The sequence below is a fragment of the Bidens hawaiensis genome, unplaced genomic scaffold, assembly GCF_021521415.1.
Source record: "Bidens hawaiensis isolate Kalapana, Puna unplaced genomic scaffold, B.hawaiensis_p1.1 tig00022166_1, whole genome shotgun sequence".
NCBI lineage: Eukaryota > Viridiplantae > Streptophyta > Magnoliopsida > Asterales > Asteraceae > Bidens > Bidens hawaiensis.
In genome coordinates, this window is record NW_027493438.1 from 335,535 (window position 1) to 354,189 (window position 18,655).

General features: G+C 42.7%; 1 long non-coding RNA gene across 1 annotated transcript; it reads left to right on the plus strand.

Annotated features, from left to right (window-relative positions):
• Positions 1–5,940: 5,940 nt before the first annotated feature.
• LOC143564811 (uncharacterized) lies at positions 5,941–18,183 on the plus strand. Its single transcript, XR_013140936.1, has 3 exons — positions 5,941–6,227; positions 16,383–16,532; positions 17,720–18,183. It is a non-coding gene; the product is annotated as an uncharacterized LOC143564811 (long non-coding RNA).
• The last annotated feature ends 472 nt before the right edge of the window (positions 18,184–18,655 follow it).

The window sequence follows — 18,655 nt, forward strand, 5'->3', positions numbered from 1 at the left end:
GGTAAAGTATTATTTGGTCCCTCTAGTTTGAAATCTTTTATATAGGCGTTGAAGTAAGGAGAACTTGACCCAAATAGTTACTCGGTTAAAACCAGCAAAGCGAACTGAAATGGAATAGTTATTGTTGGAAGTAATTTCAGACTCAAAGTCACAAGTCGGTGAACTTGAGAGACCAATATTGACAAGTAGGTCATAGTGGTTATGTTTTCTAATTGTATTGTAATTATAATTGATAATATTTTGTCTAGCAAGTTATGTTAGTCTATATAAATCAAGATATGGTTTGACATTATAGAGTGTGGTGTGAGGTGTAACCGAGTTAGAGTTCATCTAGAGACACACACGAGATGTAACTGAGTTAGAGTTCATCAATAATCAAACTGAGTTAGGGTTTATCTAGCTGCAACCGAGTTAGGGTTTGAGATTTGTAATCAGTTTTTGAGTAATATTTTCTGATTAATGTAATCGAGAGTTATTCGTTTAGTTTGTGTTTGATTATCGATCTGGGACTTGAGTTATGTGCGATCTGGTTTTTCGGTTTGGTTTGGGTTTGAAACTGGAGTTCTTTTATTAAGAGCATCGCCAATGAGTAGCTTTTAGAGTAGTTTTGTGGCCTATGTAGAGGAGATAAAATAAAAGTTAAGTTAGCCTAGTGTTAGTAACTTTTGTGATTGTTATCAATTTAAATATAAAAAAACCAAATCTAAGAATGTTAGTACCTAAAATGAAGATATAAATGCATGAAAATGATAGTATTAAACTATTAATACATATAATACATGAAATAGAGGGAAAAAAGGCTTGAAAATGTTAAAAACCGAAGAGTTCAGTTCGGTTAATTTCGCTTTTTTTTCGAACGGTAACTTTCATTAAACAAGCCAAACTAGCAAGAAACTAAGGCCAAGAAAACAATACAACAAAAGAAAACACTTAGAAAAAAAATTACACACCAATCTCTCCAAGATAAACTTTTAAACGGTGATCTGTTCTTTATCCAAAAGATACGCCAACGATTTAACGTCATTAATCACTTTATCAACCGAGCTCTCCTTATTTTTAAAGATAGTTTGGTTCCTTTCTTTCCAAATGCACCAACATGTAGTCATAATAATACCTTGTAGAACCTTTTTCTTTTTGTTGCAAAGAGGAGCTGTTTTATGCATTATAAGAAGATCACGAACCACGGAAGCGAAAATGGGAGGGATCTTGCACCAAGAGCCAATATATTGCCAAACACGATTTGCCATTTGACACAAGAGAAGCAAGTGATTTGCGTTTTCCGGGCCTTCCTCACAGAAAGAACAAATGGTCGTATTGACCGGAATGTTTCGAAAAGCAAGAACTTCTGAGTCGGTATCCGGTGTCACACCCCGACCAAAGGTGGCGGAACATGCCGAGGTGTAACGATTGCCCATAAGCGCATGGCACTATTTAAAGCAACAATATTTAACAAACTCATTTCATTTCACAACATCGAAAATGTCACCTAACCAAATATTCATAAGTCAAATACAACAAAATATAGCAAAATATAGCAAATCAAATATTGTTCATTTTTGCTAATATCCTAACGGTATTTGTGTCATTTTCTTCACCGAACTCCATAATCAACCTAGATGCAAACCTGTAACATTTCATAAAATAAAGTTGTCAACACAAAGGTTGGTGAGCAATTCATAAGTTTGAACAATAGATATATAGTATGAAAAGCCACAAAACTAGTATACAAAACCATAAATAATAGCTATAAACTTGGATAAATTGACAATCGCTAATAGAATTACGTTAGCGCCGCCTAGCTACAAGGGATTGCCAAGTAGTATAGGATTTAATAGAATATTGTTAATTTCATTACGTTAACGACACCTTGCTACAAGGGGATGCCAAGTAGTCTAGGATTTATAGATTCCACCAACCGAAAGCGATAAACACATAGGCATATAAGCATAGAACACCAAATCGGGCAATTATTCAAGTAAAGTATACAACAACGTTTGTGGTTTAAGACTCAAGTATAAAACATTTGATTTGAATAAGTATGAAATGTCACCCCAAAACAAAAGATAGAAAACGAGGTATGAAGTTACTCACGTTCAAGTATAAAACTTGATCGGTAAAAGATGAATAACCGGATGGATGAAGTTTAACGAGCAAGGCCTAAATGACAATAAAATCTTGGATTTATAATGGTTGTCTTGAAGATCTTTAAATAAAATAATTGTTGCAAAAAGTAAAAATTAAAGTTCAAGGTTTAAAATGTAACTATTTAAGAATTTATAACAACAATCCTTTAAAAATGTAAGTTTTCTCGAAACCGGGTTAAAGTATCTAACCTTAATATTTACTTAACCAATGTTAAGTAATAAGGTGGGAAAAATGCTAAAATGCAAGTTCCTTTGAGACAAAGATACTAAAACGGGTTTTTAACGAGTGTTCGGGTTGTCGATTCGGGTCTTGACAAATGGTCAAATCCAAAGTCAACTTTCCAACATATTAAATGTTATGAGATAACTCATTAAAATATACTAACACTTAACCAAGTATGTAGATCTATTGTTTAGAACTAACAACGCAACAACGCACGTTAAGCGAGTGTTCGGTTTTGTCGGTCCAAACTATGTGATGAGATCAAGTTGGATCCAACAATTCCAAGTACTTAAGAAAATAATTAAAATCAGTTTTGTAAACTATTTTTAAAGAAATATACAAGTCTTGATAGCTAAAAACACACTTGTGTGTCTTAAGCGAGTAAAAGTCGGTATAGTTCGGTTTGGTTCGGTCTCCATCTCACAAATAGTTCATAGATGGTTTCTACATGCCCAAATATCATAGAACTTGTATATTGGTTTATAAATGAAGAAAACTTAAATTTTACAACTAAAAAGTTAACTACAAGTCTTTTAAGCAAAAGTTTCGGTTTAGTTCGGTTTCCATCTCCCAACGAGTTCATAGATGGATTCCATATGCTTAATATCAAAGAACTTGTAAAATTATTTTTGAAACTCAAATCTAGTAATAAACATGTTTAAACAACTATTTTAACAAAACTAGTAAACAAAAGTTCGGTTTCCGGTTTGGACTAGTTTCGGTTAAACCGAGGTTAGTCTTATACAAACCCACACCATGGAACTTGTAAATAAGATGAACAAACTAAAAGGGTTAGAAGTTAGTCATAAGTGATATGTATAATAAGTTATGTGTGTGTATATATATCAAGAACACGAAGTCCTCCATGAAGCCTTGCCTTATGACATTCGAAACTTAACCAACCGGAGTCGGTGAAGTAACAAGTAAAGGAAACAAGGGGTGTGTATTATATATATGTTGTACCACCATATTCAAGTGCTAGTAATATTAGATGAACAAGTTAAAATGAAAGACTATAGTTAGTTGACCTTAATAAATCAAAATAACAAAATGTTGAAGATGAATACTTGGATTTGAGAGAGATTTTGGAGAAGATGAACAACCAAAATGGTGTATGGAGCCTTGCTTTTATAATGGTAAGAGTATGGTTCATACAAATAGGGTAAAGATGCATGTGATGGTTGAAATGGTCAAACAAGTTTTAAGTAAATGGCAATAATAGTCCCCAAAGTTTGGTTTAAGTCATTTTAAGGAGTTTTAAGGACCAAAAAGAATGTTTTCAAGACCCAACAAGTGTAAAACAATATTGTAACATAAAATCCATCATTTTTATTATATCATAAGCTTTAGTTTACAAAATGGGTCGGTTTACATGATAAACGAATACAAAAACGAATACAAACGAGACCCGAAATTGACGAATGTCACATCCGGTCCATCTCAGCTTTCCACATAAAAATGTTTATTTTTTGGGGACCCAATTTTCCAACCCATTACAAATGAACCATTTAGACCAAAAGTATTAAACAAAACCTTTTTCATAGACGCCACCGAAAACTCCCCCGAAGAGCCGGCGGTCCAAACCCATTTGTCGAGTTGATCCGAAAATTTTACATGTTGTAGTAAATTTTTAGATCAACTAATTCATTTCTTTCATCCCCGTTCAAAGACTTTCTTTTCCATTTCCACTTCCAAGAACGACTCCTCTCATCAAAGCAATCCACAACATAACAATTTTTATAGCCCACGATAGCAAAAAGGTTTGGAAAAGCATCCTTAAGAGGTTCTGATATCAACCACATGTTTCGGTTTTCGGTTATATCCGTTCGGTCTCGTCGGTTTTCGGTTAACGATTCGGTTATTGCTCATTCCTAGGAAGTAGAATCAGTTCTGGTTCACTTAATATGCTACAAATTAAAGATTGACATTTTATTCTTTTTATGTTAACAAAATACAAAAAAAACAAATAATCACATAGACCATATTGCAACACGATGACGTCTCTCCATAATAGAATGATATCTAGATGATTCAACAATAATCTACAATGATTTATAAAAGTTCAATCACATAGTGACATGGTATAACCCTATACGGTTTCTATATAGAGGAATGATCATCATTGTTGAATTAGAAAAATTCCATATTTTAAACTAAAAGTCATAACAAAACACAGCCGTAAACATTTACTAGATCAAGAACACAATAGCCTAAAAGAGTTCAAACATGTCAAAGTAAACAAAGTCTTATAGGTGATGATTAAAATCCCTAACCCGTTTGTAATTACAAAATGCTTAGCTGCCGATGTTCGGTTTATTTGATATTTGTGTTATTTAATTCATAAAATTTGATTATTAATTAGCTAGACAACAATCAAGTCTTTAGTGTGTCTCAATAATTTGTTCGTCCCAAAATTGCGGAAGCATGCCCCCAATCGTGAATGCCTTGAAACTAACAATAACTTCCTTAAACTTGGTGAAATCAGTAAATTCATCGAGCCTTACTTTAACCAACACCCCATTTGTCGAAATTATATTGTAAGCCACATTGAAAATATCAGTTAAGTTCCATTAGGGGGTGACATAAACCGGGTTTCGGTGTCTTTTCCTTCAGCTTTTAGCTCCATTTTCTTTGCTCCAATGTGTTTTCACACAAGTTAAACGAAGTGACATGTTTCGCATATAATATGAGTTTAACAGTAGCAGTTTTCATCCAATAAGTCCGACAGTGGAGGTGATGGCCGATGGGTGCCATGCTTTGTGTTCGTAAGAATCCTAATTTTATGATATCTTTTTAAAAGCATAGGTAGGGTGATCTAGTGATAAAGGCTTATGTTTCTTGATGAGAAATCATTTGCCCATCCTTAGGCATGCATGCATGAAGTTAGTTTAGAAAATAATTGGTATGGTGTAAGAGTACTATAAATTGCCTTTAAAAAAAGGCCAAAATAGTAATGAATTTTGAAAGTCTCAAAATAATCAAAAATTAGTTGAGACATCGTTTAGTGAATTAACGAATTGCACGAGACTATGAGAGTATTGGGGGAAGTAATGTTTAAAAGAAAAAGATAATATGTGAAACTAAAACAAGTAAAAATAAGATATCACCATCAACGATCTTAGTAAAAATCCATAACTTGTGGTCTAGTGGTAGAAAAATGCGGGTTTTTCAGTGGAGACTCAAGTTTAATCCTCACTTGTGGCATTTTTGATGGATTGTGGTCCTTATAAAGGATTTGACTAGGCCTTGTTAGGTTGTTAGTCGTATCCTAAGTCCACCCGTGTTTAACATAACTCTTCAATTTGAAGAGGGTGATAGCTTAAACAAAAATTCTTTTTATAGAAAAAGCAATCTTAGAAATCAGTTACTCCGTGAAACATAGAAGTTTGTTAAACAGCTATAAGGGGCCAAAAGTACAATTACCATTATCCCAGTAAGTCAGTAACCTACACGTGGCAGTGCCAACCCCCAGCTAAAGCCAGAAACCAGCTGACGACGTCGTTTCAACCATAAATAAATATACTCCAAACTCCCAAACACACACTTGTACTCTTGTCTGTACGTACAATCTCTTGTCTACTTAATGGAAGCAATCGGCTCGCGTACTGGCCGCCCATCCTCCCGCTACGGCTCGGCTCCAGTGTTCACCGGACCAGGCGGAAGCAGTGGGTCAATGTCTCATCGTCATCTTCAGTCTCGTACAACCATAGCAACAGTAACTCCAACTCTAATGCAACCACCACCACGTTGTTTCTGCTATACGAGTTCGCCGCTGGACTCCTGTTCCGACTACTAAGTCCGGTGGTGTATCGGAGTCAGTGGCGGAAGAGCGGCCGAGGCGGAAGCTACGTTATGCACCGGTAACCTCAACTAAGTCTAGGGTTTTATCACTTTATGTAATTGATTATTGCAAATTATAAGTAAGTTACTCGTGAAATTGATCAACGTTAAATATTATTGAGTCTAGAGGATTGGATGTTATAGACTTATAGATACACGGATCAAACACCGGGTTGCCTGCATGTTAGCGATTTCTCAAATTATCGTTAAATGAAAGAAATTCGCCCATTCCGGACCGTATCCACAAGTTATACATACATGGCTTGGGTGTGTGATCAGTAGAGAGTTATTGTGACGAGTTTTTTGAGTCGGTTTTTGAGTTTTGCAATAATAAAGTGTTCATTGATCGCGTGCCTTGATTAAATTGTAATTTCACATTTCAATTTGAACATCTTAGACAATCATACACAGATTTTGATATGTATACAACTTTTTATGTGTAGTGGAAGATATTTGATGTTCTTGGTTTGGTCTATGAAGTCTATTTACTTCGTGTTTGTTCGATTAAATTCCGTAAAATCAATGGTGATCTATGCTGTTTATGGTTATTTCCTATATTTGTAAGGTTTGTGACTATAGGAAAAGGTGATAGTTTGGTGGATTTTGGATATTTTGTCCACTAATGGCGAGTAAACTCAACTCGAATGTTCGAATGTGTGGAAACTGGAAAGTGCAGAATGATGTAAGATAGGTTTTCATTAGTAAAAAAAGGTTGATAGTTTGAGTTGGAATATGAATCCAACATAAAGGCTAAAGTTGACGCTGACAAGTAAAGATTCTTCCGTTTTCGTTTTCTAGTGCGTTGGTAGTGGATGATTGAAGAGGTAGGTCCCAGCAGAGCCCAGTTAGACCCGCAAGACTCACCTTAAACAGGGACGTCTGCGCAGAGACCAACTGGATCCGCAGGACCAACCATGCTCAGAGACGTGACGTCCTTACGCGCAGTACGCAAGCTGGTCCCGCAGGAAATGCCTCCCAATGGTGAAGGACTCCGCCTGTCCCCGCAGCCTCGGATACAAGCCATTAGGGAAGGCCACCCGCGCAGCATGGCTACACGCACAAGGCACTTAGCTCTCAATCGTTCAGTGTCACCTGAAGGAATGAGCCAAGCCGGGAGCAATCCCGCACAGAGGCGGGAGGGGGAATACTCCCGCCCAAATAAGCCAGTCCGTATACTGAAGGATCTTTTACTGTACCTGACGAGGTATGGGCAAAAGATCTGATCAGAGATGCGACAGCTCACTGACAGCAGCATGGCAGACAGCACGCCACAGCACTGTGACCAATAGCCGCCGCCTACCCACCAACTCCTGCCATACCACGTGCCTAGCCTGTAGTTGGCAGAAGAGGAAGAGTGCACGACACGCCTGCTCTGTGTCAGCCGCTACCTATCCACCACTCACAGGCAGGGCACGTGCATAGGTTACAGTTGGTAGCGTGTTGGGCCGGCTAAACCCCTTGGAAACCTACCTTCGGCTATAAATACCACAAATGGTATGATCATCTCATCTTATCATATCTTATTACATTATCATCATAATATACCTGATACCTGCTCTAGCAATCTCTTAATATACTTTTATATTTAAAGAGCAATCTAGTCTGATTCTCACGCCGGAGGGTGGTCACAAGGAGGAACCCCCCCCTTCTCAGTGACGAGCTCACGGTGTCTGTTTTGCAGGTTATCAGAAGAACCATCTTCCAAGGGTCTAACCCCTCGTGGGAAACATCTCTCCAACCCCCAGGTTACCAGTAACCTGCCCGGGGTCCGGTTAGTGTTTCTTCATTGGCGCCATCCGTGCATAAAGCTAGAACTACAATTTTCTCCAGTTTTTTCAAAACTTTATACAAAAGATGGTTAGAGAAATTCCGGTAACCACAACCCCAGCTATTGGGGGGAATACCGGCAACACAGTTTTTACAAACACTACTCCGGCTACCGAAGCCGGAGCAAGTGAAGTAAATTTTACGAACACTACCCCACTTACTAAAGCAGGGGCAAGTGCAGTAAATGACCGCCTACTGGGATCCACCGATACCCAGTTTGAAAAACGAAGACTCCCCCGCCAGACTCTCGACGAAGTCAAGGCATGGGCGGAGGCACGACAAAAGGAATTCCAGGCTGAGTTAAATGAACGCTTGCGTTCCGTGCAACAGGCCGACGAATTCGAATACTGGGAGGATGACTCGGAGGAATCCGACTCCGACGCGAACCCTCGTCATAAAGCAAAAGGGAAGCGTAAAGAAACGGAAACCCAACCGAAAAGGCATTTTGGACAAGCCTTCAAACCAAAAAGCATAGATGGAAGTCCACGAGACTTCTCTAAAACGTTCAGACCAAACGTTACAAATGCAGGAACGTCCAAATTTGCAAGGGACATTGCTGAAGCAATCGCCCCGAAAAGTGCTAAACAAATGCCTAACATAGGCACATATGACGGCATATCTGATCCAGACGATCATTTGAACAGGTTCATAGCGGGGGCAACCGTTAGCAATTGGACGGAACCCACGTGGTGTTACATGTTCCAAATGACGCTGGTGGGGGCTGCTAGGGCTTGGTTTGATCGTTTACCGGTTAACCACAATTACGACTGGGCAGACTTCCAGCAGAAGTTTAGCCAACACTTCAGCCAGCAGCGAAAGTATACCGAGGAGCAATGGACAATCCTTAAATGCACACGGGAAGAAGATGAATCTCTGCCAAACTTCATCACTCGCTTCAACTCAAAGAAGTTAAGTTTGGGCAATATCAGCGAGGATCTTGTTCGCGCAGCCTTCATCCAGGGCGCGCAAGACCCAGAGCTTATCCGCACCCTAACGGGTAAAGATGGAATGCCATCCACATGGGATGGCATCATGACAGCAGCCAAACGCTATGCGGAAACGGAGAAGCAACTGGGTAGAGACCTTCCGCAGAACACAAACCTTTACACCCAGAGGACGAGAGAGGACAACGTCCTCACCGCCCGATTGAACAAAAAACGGAAGCAAGGCATTTGGCAGTCAAGGGTAAACTTTGACACCTCATCCGGCTTACAGCACCGATTGGGTGAAAGGGATAATGTAAAGCCGCACCGGAACTCCAGGTGGACGCCACTTACCAAAAGCGTCACTGACATATTTGCTACTGAGGAGCTCCCATGGCCAAAGCCTCCAGTAATCCGGCATCGTCACGATGCTGATCGGAGCAAGTACTGTGACTATCACAGAACAAAAGGCCACAACACCGAAGAATGCATAGACGTAAAAGACATGGTCGAAACATTCGTCAGAGATGGGACGCTCGCGCACCTCGTGGCGAAATAAAAGCTAGGCAGGCGAGTGCGTATAGAACCCCAGCTGGGGAAAACACGAACCAATTTCAGCTTCAAAATCGAGACTACATGCTGCGTAAAGAACGAGATCCCGAACCAGGTGCGTATCGGCTCGATGGCACTCCCATCCCAACATGGAAGGGAGTTCAATTACACAGTTTGCATGTAATCAATTCCAATTTGTAAAGAGAAGGCCAAGAGCCACTTCTAATGGAAATGATTCTCTTTAAGAATATCGAAGCTGATGATTTTACATTTATACTTTTCTGAACACTAATATGCCGGTTTTCACCGCATAATTACGTGAAGTCATTGCATGGGAAGGCGGTCCTACCCGCACGAACCCAATAACGTGACAAACCTTCACGCAGGTCAGTTGAAGGGGAAAAAGTTCAGCACCCAAAAATGAAAGTGCCGGTCTATCCGCATGAATCATTAAGGAAACTGAATAATAACCTGTCAACAACCGCGCGTCGAACGGTTAAAACTATCCAACACTGGTGACGACATTCACATTACGTGAAGTCGTTGCGTGGGAAGGCGGTCTTACCCGCACGAACCCAATAACGTGGCAAACCTTCACGCAGGTCAGTTGAAAGAGTTCATCCCATTAAATGAAAGTGCCGGTCTATCCGCATGAATCATGAAAGGAAAATGAACACTAACCTATCGACAACCGCGCGTCGAACGGTTCAAAACAAAATTCTTAAAAAGATGAGAAAAACCTACACGCAGGTCAGATAAGGGTAAAGTTCTGCCATCCTACTAAGTGCAAGTGACGGTTCTACCCGCACAATCACGAAAGAGGAAGCAAAACTTCACACCTATTATCAACCACGTTCAAAGGTTAACTTATCCTCAAAAGATGAGAAACCTACACGCAGGTCAGATAAGGGTAAAGTTCTGCCATCCTACTAAGTGCAAGTGACGGTTCTACCCGCACAATCACGAAAGAGGAAGCAAAACTTCACACCTATTATCAACCACGTTCAAAGGTTAACTTATCCTAAAAAAGTAAGAAAAACCAGCACGCAGGTTAGATAAAAGTTAAAGTTTAGCCAGCCTACCAAGTGCAAGTGACGGTTCTACCCGCACAATCACGAAGGAGGAAGCAAAACTTTAACCCACTATCAACCACGTTCAAAGGTTCTTATTCTGAACACTTGGAAAATTGCTAATTTAAACATGCAAGTCATAAGTTTATAAAGCAAGGAACCCAAAGAAGGAAATAACAGTCTTATACGCAAAAAGATTAATATTTCAATGATGTATTACAACAGTGGCCGGGTAACTACCCGCCTAAAAGAAATCTATACAAAGCTAAGTCTATCCTAGCGGTGGGAAGAGATCTTCAGGATCAGGCTTCAGGGCCACCTCCGCTTGGACCAGCACCGTCTGAGCGTGGCTGCCCAAGGAAAGCCTTAAGGATGTTTAGCCCATCATCAGCAGCAGCAGCCTCATTCACCTTCTCCACCACTGGATGCGGGAAGGCAGCGTACTGGTTCACAGCTTGGTCATAAGCAGCTTCAGTATTAACATTGAATAAAGGGAAGTTGGAGGGCGGAAAGCCTCTCTCAGCAAACCCTAGACCAAGCAGGAAGCCAGTCTTCTCCCCATCCTCATGAGAAGCGTTGAGGGCTGCGCTCATCGCATCGTCATAAGAGGTCTCTGAAAGGACCCGACGCGCAACCTACAAAAGAATACAAGTTAGAACATTTTCTAATTACGAGCGGAAAGCGTAAAGAAAAAGATAAAGATACCTGAGGCAACGCTTCTCGAAGCAGCCATTGGAGGGTAGCTTGACTTTCTTTGTAAGCACGTTCGGCTCCGTTTTTATCAAGGTTGGCAAGTTGAACTTCCTTGGCGGCAGCCTCTTCGACGCTTTTGAGTTTCCTTTCAGTGCGGTCAAGCACCCCCCTCTGGTCAAGGATCTCCTGCAGCTTCTTGGCATCTTCCATTGCCAAGGCGTCATGAGCATGCTGAAGAGCCTTTAATTTGCATTTAAGCTGCTCATTCTCTTCGCGAAGCGGCTCAACAACAGCTTCAGCCTTGGCAGCCCTCTCAGTTGAGTTTCGCGCAGTCTCCTTGGCCAGCCGAAGCTGTTCATTCACAGCTTGGGCAGCCTTGGAGCGGGCCTCGAGTCGCGCCTGGACGTCAACCTCGAGGGCCTTGAATGCCTTCTCCTTCTCGGCTGCGGCAGCGGCCAACTGCCGGTTCTCCTCCCGAAGAGCCCGCGCTTCAGATATATCTTTGGCGCGAGCTGCTTTTAACTTGTCGTTTTCACGACAAAGCAGCTCGACGCGGGGCTGCGTTCGGGCCTGGAGAACCCGAAGCTCATTGGTTAGCCTACCCTCTTGGTAGCTAGCCATGGCTTCCCCCAACGCACCATGAGGAGCAGCGTGGCGAGCCCAGTCCACGCACTCCACAGGGGTGCGAAGGGTTGTTCCTCGGCGTATGTTCCATCTTGGAACATACACTTCATTGGAATCCGACACTGCAAAAGAAACAAAGGCAGTTAGGAAAAGATGATAAAAATATATAAGGGAAAAAGAACCCTACGTACCTGTAGGGTCAATAACAGGCCGATAGCCGCCAAACCCATCACCTGAACCTAAAGGAAATCCATCCAACAGGTCAGGCAGACGGGAAGGTGGCATAGATCGGCGGGAAGCCTGGCGCATACCTGATGGTCCGGCCGTCGGTGGCGGTGGCGCAGGTATAGTGGCAGCCGCTGTGGTAGCCATGTTTGGCGCCACCTTCTCAGCAACAGTAACCGCCGGCTCCGTGAAAGATGCTGTAAAAATTGCACTCACGGCCGGCGGAGACACCTTCTCAGCGGGAACAGCCTCAGGAAGGCTGGAACCAGCGGAAGCAGGCGTAGACGCCTGGGTCGACGCCTCGGGAAGGCTGACCGAGCCTACCGTCATTGGCGGGGGAATACTTGCTCCAACTCCACCCTGGAATGCGTCAACATCCACACCTGCACAAGCAAAAGTGTTAGAAAAATTTATTTGAAACAACAAATCTAGACAAGAATTATGGGGGTACTCACGGGGTTTCTTGAGCTTGAACGCACGGACGAGCGGGGGCGAACCCGATGGAGTCGGCCTCTTGACACCGGTAACCGTCGTCGTCGCTGCCTCCCCGGAGGTAACACCTGCAGCCTCCGGAGCGGTGGTCTCCTCACCACCGGGCTTCCCCGCCACCTCTGCATTATCTGACTCCGAGTCAGATAGGATTACCGGGTCGGCCGTAGAGGCCACCTTCTCCTTGCCCTTCCCGACGGCAGCCTTTTTCTTCCGCACCAGTGGAGGACCTTCTGCGGATTCCTCAGAAGAAGAAATGTCATGAACTCCAGCAGCAGGCACAGCATTGAGAGGTTCAGGGTAGAAGATAGGCTTACCTGGCCGTCGGTGGCTCAGGATCTCTTGGCCTGGCGGGTAAACCTCCACGAACCGACCCGCGGTCTGCTCTAAGATGGGCAACTCGTTCTCGTCCAGAGCACGAGTACCCATCCGCGCGGGACCATCTTCCTCCCGCGGGTTCAGGAGCGACTGAAGATCGTTCCCCTCTGAAATCAACAAGAAAGTTAGTAAAAATCGAAGTCAGCAAAATGAAACAAGACGTACCATAAGGGACAGAGTTCGAACCATATTCAAGGACGATCGGAACCTTATCCGCATTCGCCGCCTTCCACACCCGGCTCATCCCCAACATCACCATCGCCGACTCCGGAAAACGGAAAACCGGGGACTGGACCCGGGAAATCTTCGAGAACCATTCCGCCTCCTCGTAGTTGAGGGCGGGAAGGTTCGGAAGCGCCTGGCCATTCTTGAACTTCATGGCGATGGGGATGGCGCGAGCGGATATGAAGAAGAACTCTCTTCTCCATGAGCGAAGACTCCGCTCGGTGGTACAGATCTTTAAACCCTTGATACGGGTTGTAAGAGTGTACCACCCTTGGATGCACCTCCATGTATAGAAGGTCATCAGGCGATCAACGAGGGGCTCAAGGCCCAGTATCCGGCACACCCACTCAAAGTGCCGGACCTTGGCAATGGCCATGGGGTGCACCTCTGTCAGGTGCACACCGTGCCTCTCTAGGACACGGTACACAAACTTTGTCAACGGAAACCTAAGGTTCCCGTAGACAAAGAATGCAGCATAAACCCCGATCTTGCCACTAGGGGCATCGTACACAGTATGGTGGGGTTCAGGAAACTCAGGCTCGAGAGACTCGAGCATGAACTTCCTGATGATATACTGGTACAGATCGACGGGAAGAGAGCACTGGCATTCGCCAGCAGTCTTCTGGTCATCAGCATCATGAGAAGACATGGTGGAAGAAAGACGAAAAGAGATTTCAGGGTAAAGCTTTACTGAACAGAAAAATTCGCCGGAAATTACTTGAGAAGAAGAGATGAAAGTGGAAAGTGTGAATTGCAAATAACCCTCTCCCCCTTTATATAGTAATCGCAATTAATGCGGTGAATTTAATGCGGAGGAGAGAGAAATCAAATGTGCAATGAAACTATGACACGTGGCAAAAAGCAAGCTGGCAACAGCTGTTGAAAGGACGTGTGCCAGTAAATTCGCGGCCACGCGCCCGAAAAATCGCTCCCACGCGCCTGAAAAAGCGACTGGAATGACCATGTTCTGTCACGTCACCATAACTTCCTGCACGTCCTGACACAGTCAGAAGAAACCGTCGCACGACGTTTCAAAGGTTTGGACTTATCTTTTCACCAACCTTTCGAATTTCAAAATTCAAAATTTAAAAAGAAGCGGGAAAATACCCCCTTACCTTGGCGAACAAGTAACCATAAGACGGATGCGGGTACAGTGTTAAGGCAAAACCCTTCACATACCTAGCACCCGCAGGGAATTGAAGCCAAGAAAACCTTGGCAAACAAGTAACCATAAGACGGATGCGGGTACAGTGTAAAGGCAAAACCCTTCACATACCTAGCACCCGCAGGGAATTGAAGCCAAGAAAACCTTGGCGAACAAGTAACCATAAGACGGATGCGGGTACAGTGTTAAGGCAAAACCCTTCACATACCTAGCACCTGCAGGGAATTGAAGCCAAGTACCTCGGCAACCAAGTAACTATAAGACAGGTGCGGGTACAGTGTAAAGGCAAAACCCTTCACATACCTAGCACCCGCAGGGAATTGAAGCCAAGTACCTCGGCAACCAAGTAACTATAAGACAGGTGCGGGTACAGTGTAAAGGCAAAACCCTTCACATACCTAGCACCCGCAGGGAATTGACGCCAGGAATACCTTGAGAGTAAAGTAACCGTAAGACGAGCGCAGGTACAGTGTTAAGGCAAAACCCTTCACATACCTAGCACTCCGCTGGGAATTGAAACCAAGAAGGATCTTCTGGGCAATGCTTGCGGAAACGGAAATAGCATCCCCGCATAGCGGGAACATCGAGAACTACGTTGTTTGAAGCTCCAGGATGGAATTGGTGGTCTTAACATAATTGATCACTATGTTCAAAACTACCAAAACCTCATGGAAAATACATACAACTGGGACTCAATGCTCCTGACTTGCGAGGAGGTTACAGACCTACCCGCATCATACCCAAAGACCAAGCAGGAAACTCGGGCATTTCTGCAAGTGACAAGGACTTCCGCGGAAAGAATCCCCATGGAAAACCTTACAAAACCCTTTTCAAAACCCTTTGCTCAAGTCCAAAAGTTCACCTCACTTCATTAAACACTCATGAGAAGAACATTGGACTGGGGGGACTTGAAGAGGTAGGTCCCAGCAGAGCCCAGTTAGACCCGCAAGACTCACCTTAAACAGGGACGTCTGCGCAGAGACCAACTGGATCCGCAGGACCAACCATGCTCAGAGACGTGACGTCCTTACGCGCAGTACGCAAGCTGGTCCCGCAGGAAATGCCTCCCAATGGTGAAGGACTCCGCCTGTCCCCGCAGCCTCGGATACAAGCCATTAGGGAAGGCCACCCGCGCAGCATGGCTACACGCACAAGGCACTTAGCTCTCAATCGTTCAGTGTCACCTGAAGGAATGAGCCAAGCCGGGAGCAATCCCGCACAGAGGCGGGAGGGGGAATACTCCCGCCCAAATAAGCCAGTCCGTATACTGAAGGATCTTTTACTGTACCTGACGAGGTATGGGCAAAAGATCTGATCAGAGATGCGACAGCTCACTGACAGCAGCATGGCAGACAGCACGCCACAGCACTGTGACCAATAGCCGCCGCCTACCCACCAACTCCTGCCATACCACGTGCCTAGCCTGTAGTTGGCAGAAGAGGAAGAGTGCACGACACGCCTGCTCTGTGTCAGCCGCTACCTATCCACCACTCACAGGCAGGGCACGTGCATAGGTTACAGTTGGTAGCGTGTTGGGCCGGCTAAACCCCTTGGAAACCTACCTTCGGCTATAAATACCACAAATGGTATGATCATCTCATCTTATCATATCTTATTACATTATCATCATAATATACCTGATACCTGCTCTAGCAATCTCTTAATATACTTTTATATTTAAAGAGCAATCTAGTCTGATTCTCACGCCGGAGGGTGGTCACAAGGAGGAACCCCCCCCTTCTCAGTGACGAGCTCACGGTGTCTGTTTTGCAGGTTATCAGAAGAACCATCTTCCAAGGGTCTAACCCCTCGTGGGAAACATCTCTCCAACCCCCAGGTTACCAGTAACCTGCCCGGGGTCCGGTTAGTGTTTCTTCAATGATGCTTCCAAATTAGGCTGCAGTTACTAAATTATCTATTAATAGTTACAGTTTATCTTAGTCCTGTAAATGATAATCATATTTGTATAATATGCTATGTTAAGTTTTGTAACTACTCTTGCAGACTGTCGTGCTAGACGGAAGGAAAAAGGAAGCTGAAAAGGGTGATGTTAAAGAAGCGAGCAAGCCAAACCGATTTCCTGCTCAAGAAACTTCAGAAAATGATGATAATGAAAAAAAGAACTTTGCCAATGCCCTTGCAGCGAAATCTCAGGTGATAATGCAGAAATCAGTTTTTACTTTTATCAACCTTTATAAATGGGTCAACTCAGTTTATGTTTTATCTCTAATGGGTTAAATGAGTAAAATATAAACTAACGCGCAAACATAAACCTCCTACACAACTTCATGATACAAAAAAGATTATTATTTTATATTATGAAGGTAATTTTTGACAAAAAGCATTCTAGATCAACCCAACCTGTTTCGACACATAAAAAGATCGAACCTTTGGTGCATTTGGTTCATGAAATTTAATTGAAATGGAGTTTGAATCCTATTTCTTAATGTGTTTGGCTTGCATAATTTGGTGAAATTGAAATCTTAATTTCATTTTTAATGTGTTTGATTGGCAAATGAATTGGAATTAATTCCATGAAATTTCTTCATGTAAAGGAATTCAACAATCCTTTCAAAATGTGAAGTAATTCATCCAAAGTAATGGAATCTCCGACTACTCACCTTGACCCGCCATCCCCCATTAACCACCAGTGTCACCCCGACCACTGTTGTCATCCCGCCGCAACCGCCGTTGCATCTACCTGACCACCCTGCCGCCACCCCACACTGATTTCTATATAAAGTGGCTTTTTCACATTGAGTCAACATAGGCAATGAGATTCTTTAGCGCACGAATACCAACATTCTCATCTCTTATAATGATCCAATTTCCTTGATATACTTTTTTCCTTGAAACTGGATCATTACGAGCTGAGAGCTGCGATATATTTATGCTGCAGAGCTCGATGCCTGTTTTGGCTTAATGTTAGAAAGTCACTTTATAGAAATCAATGCACAGTAGTTGGAGTGGTGGCAGCGGTGAAGGTGGCGGCAACGCTAATGGGGTCGGGGCAGCGAAGGCGGAAACGACAGTCACGCGACGGTGGCCGTGATGGCAACCTGTAGGTTTGTGGAAGCGTGACCCGTGATAGACTAATTGGTTCCAGTCCTTTATGATTTTTTTTGTCATCCAAATTCATTTTTTTATTCAAATTTACTTGATATATTCTAATTCCTTTAAATTCCAAATATTTTGGCAAATTCCAATTCCTTAAAAAAACCACAAACTAAAGTACACACGCGTTTCTTGTTGAGCTTTAATTTGTTAGGCGGCAAGCATCTTTTCCATATACAGGAATCTGTTTTTTTTTTCAATTTGTCATAATTTTCCGTTATAAACAGGCATCACAGAAGAATGAAAAAGCAACCAAAGACTTGAAGAACCAGCCCATGGATTTGGATGCAGATGGTGATGGTGATGATGATGAAGACCATGATTTAGGTGGTGTCAACAAAGTTGCTGACTGGGTGAAAGCTGCACAAAGGGGCTTTGAACCTTAAAACTTATCACCATTATCTTATCAAGATTGTGAGAAGGATAAAGTTATCAACTTGTAGGTCTATGACTCTATGTGCTTGTAGTACAACCTTGACTCATGTAATTAATCCTTCACTGTGGTGTAGATAATCATCTCATCAACGTTTTAGGACAAATAACCATATCAGGGCTAGTTAATGCAGAACCAGTTTTAGATTACCTTAGCTTTGTCAGTAGCGGTCGTGCGGTTCGGTTTCAATTTTAACTCATTTAATTAACAAACACAGATTTGACCCTAGTAAGGTTAATACAGAACCAGTTTTTAGATTTCAATAGCGGGTGTTGATTAAATCCATTAATTTCTCCCACTTTGATCTGTATTAATGGATCCATCTGTATTAATGGATCGGTTACCAACCTTATCGGCTTTATCAAAAAGAAACATACAGGTTAATTCAGATTTGTGCATTCTTTGTGGTGAAACTCTTGAGATGACGGACCATCTCTTTACCAAGCACTACATCACTTTTGCTGTTTGGTGCTGGTGCAAGACATCAAATATTTGCCTTCACATTTAGAGACAGGACTTTTCAAATTCAAGACAGATAAATATTGGACAAAAAGACATTCTACATGGTATTATCATCATTGGTTGATGCATATGGTAGGCAAGGAATGCAGTTAATTTTCAAACAAAGAAGCTGAAGTGTCAATAATACTGGAAGAAATCAAATCGCTCGGTTTTTTTTATGGATAAAGAATATATAAAACACAATTTTTTTCTTAAGAGAGACTGACAT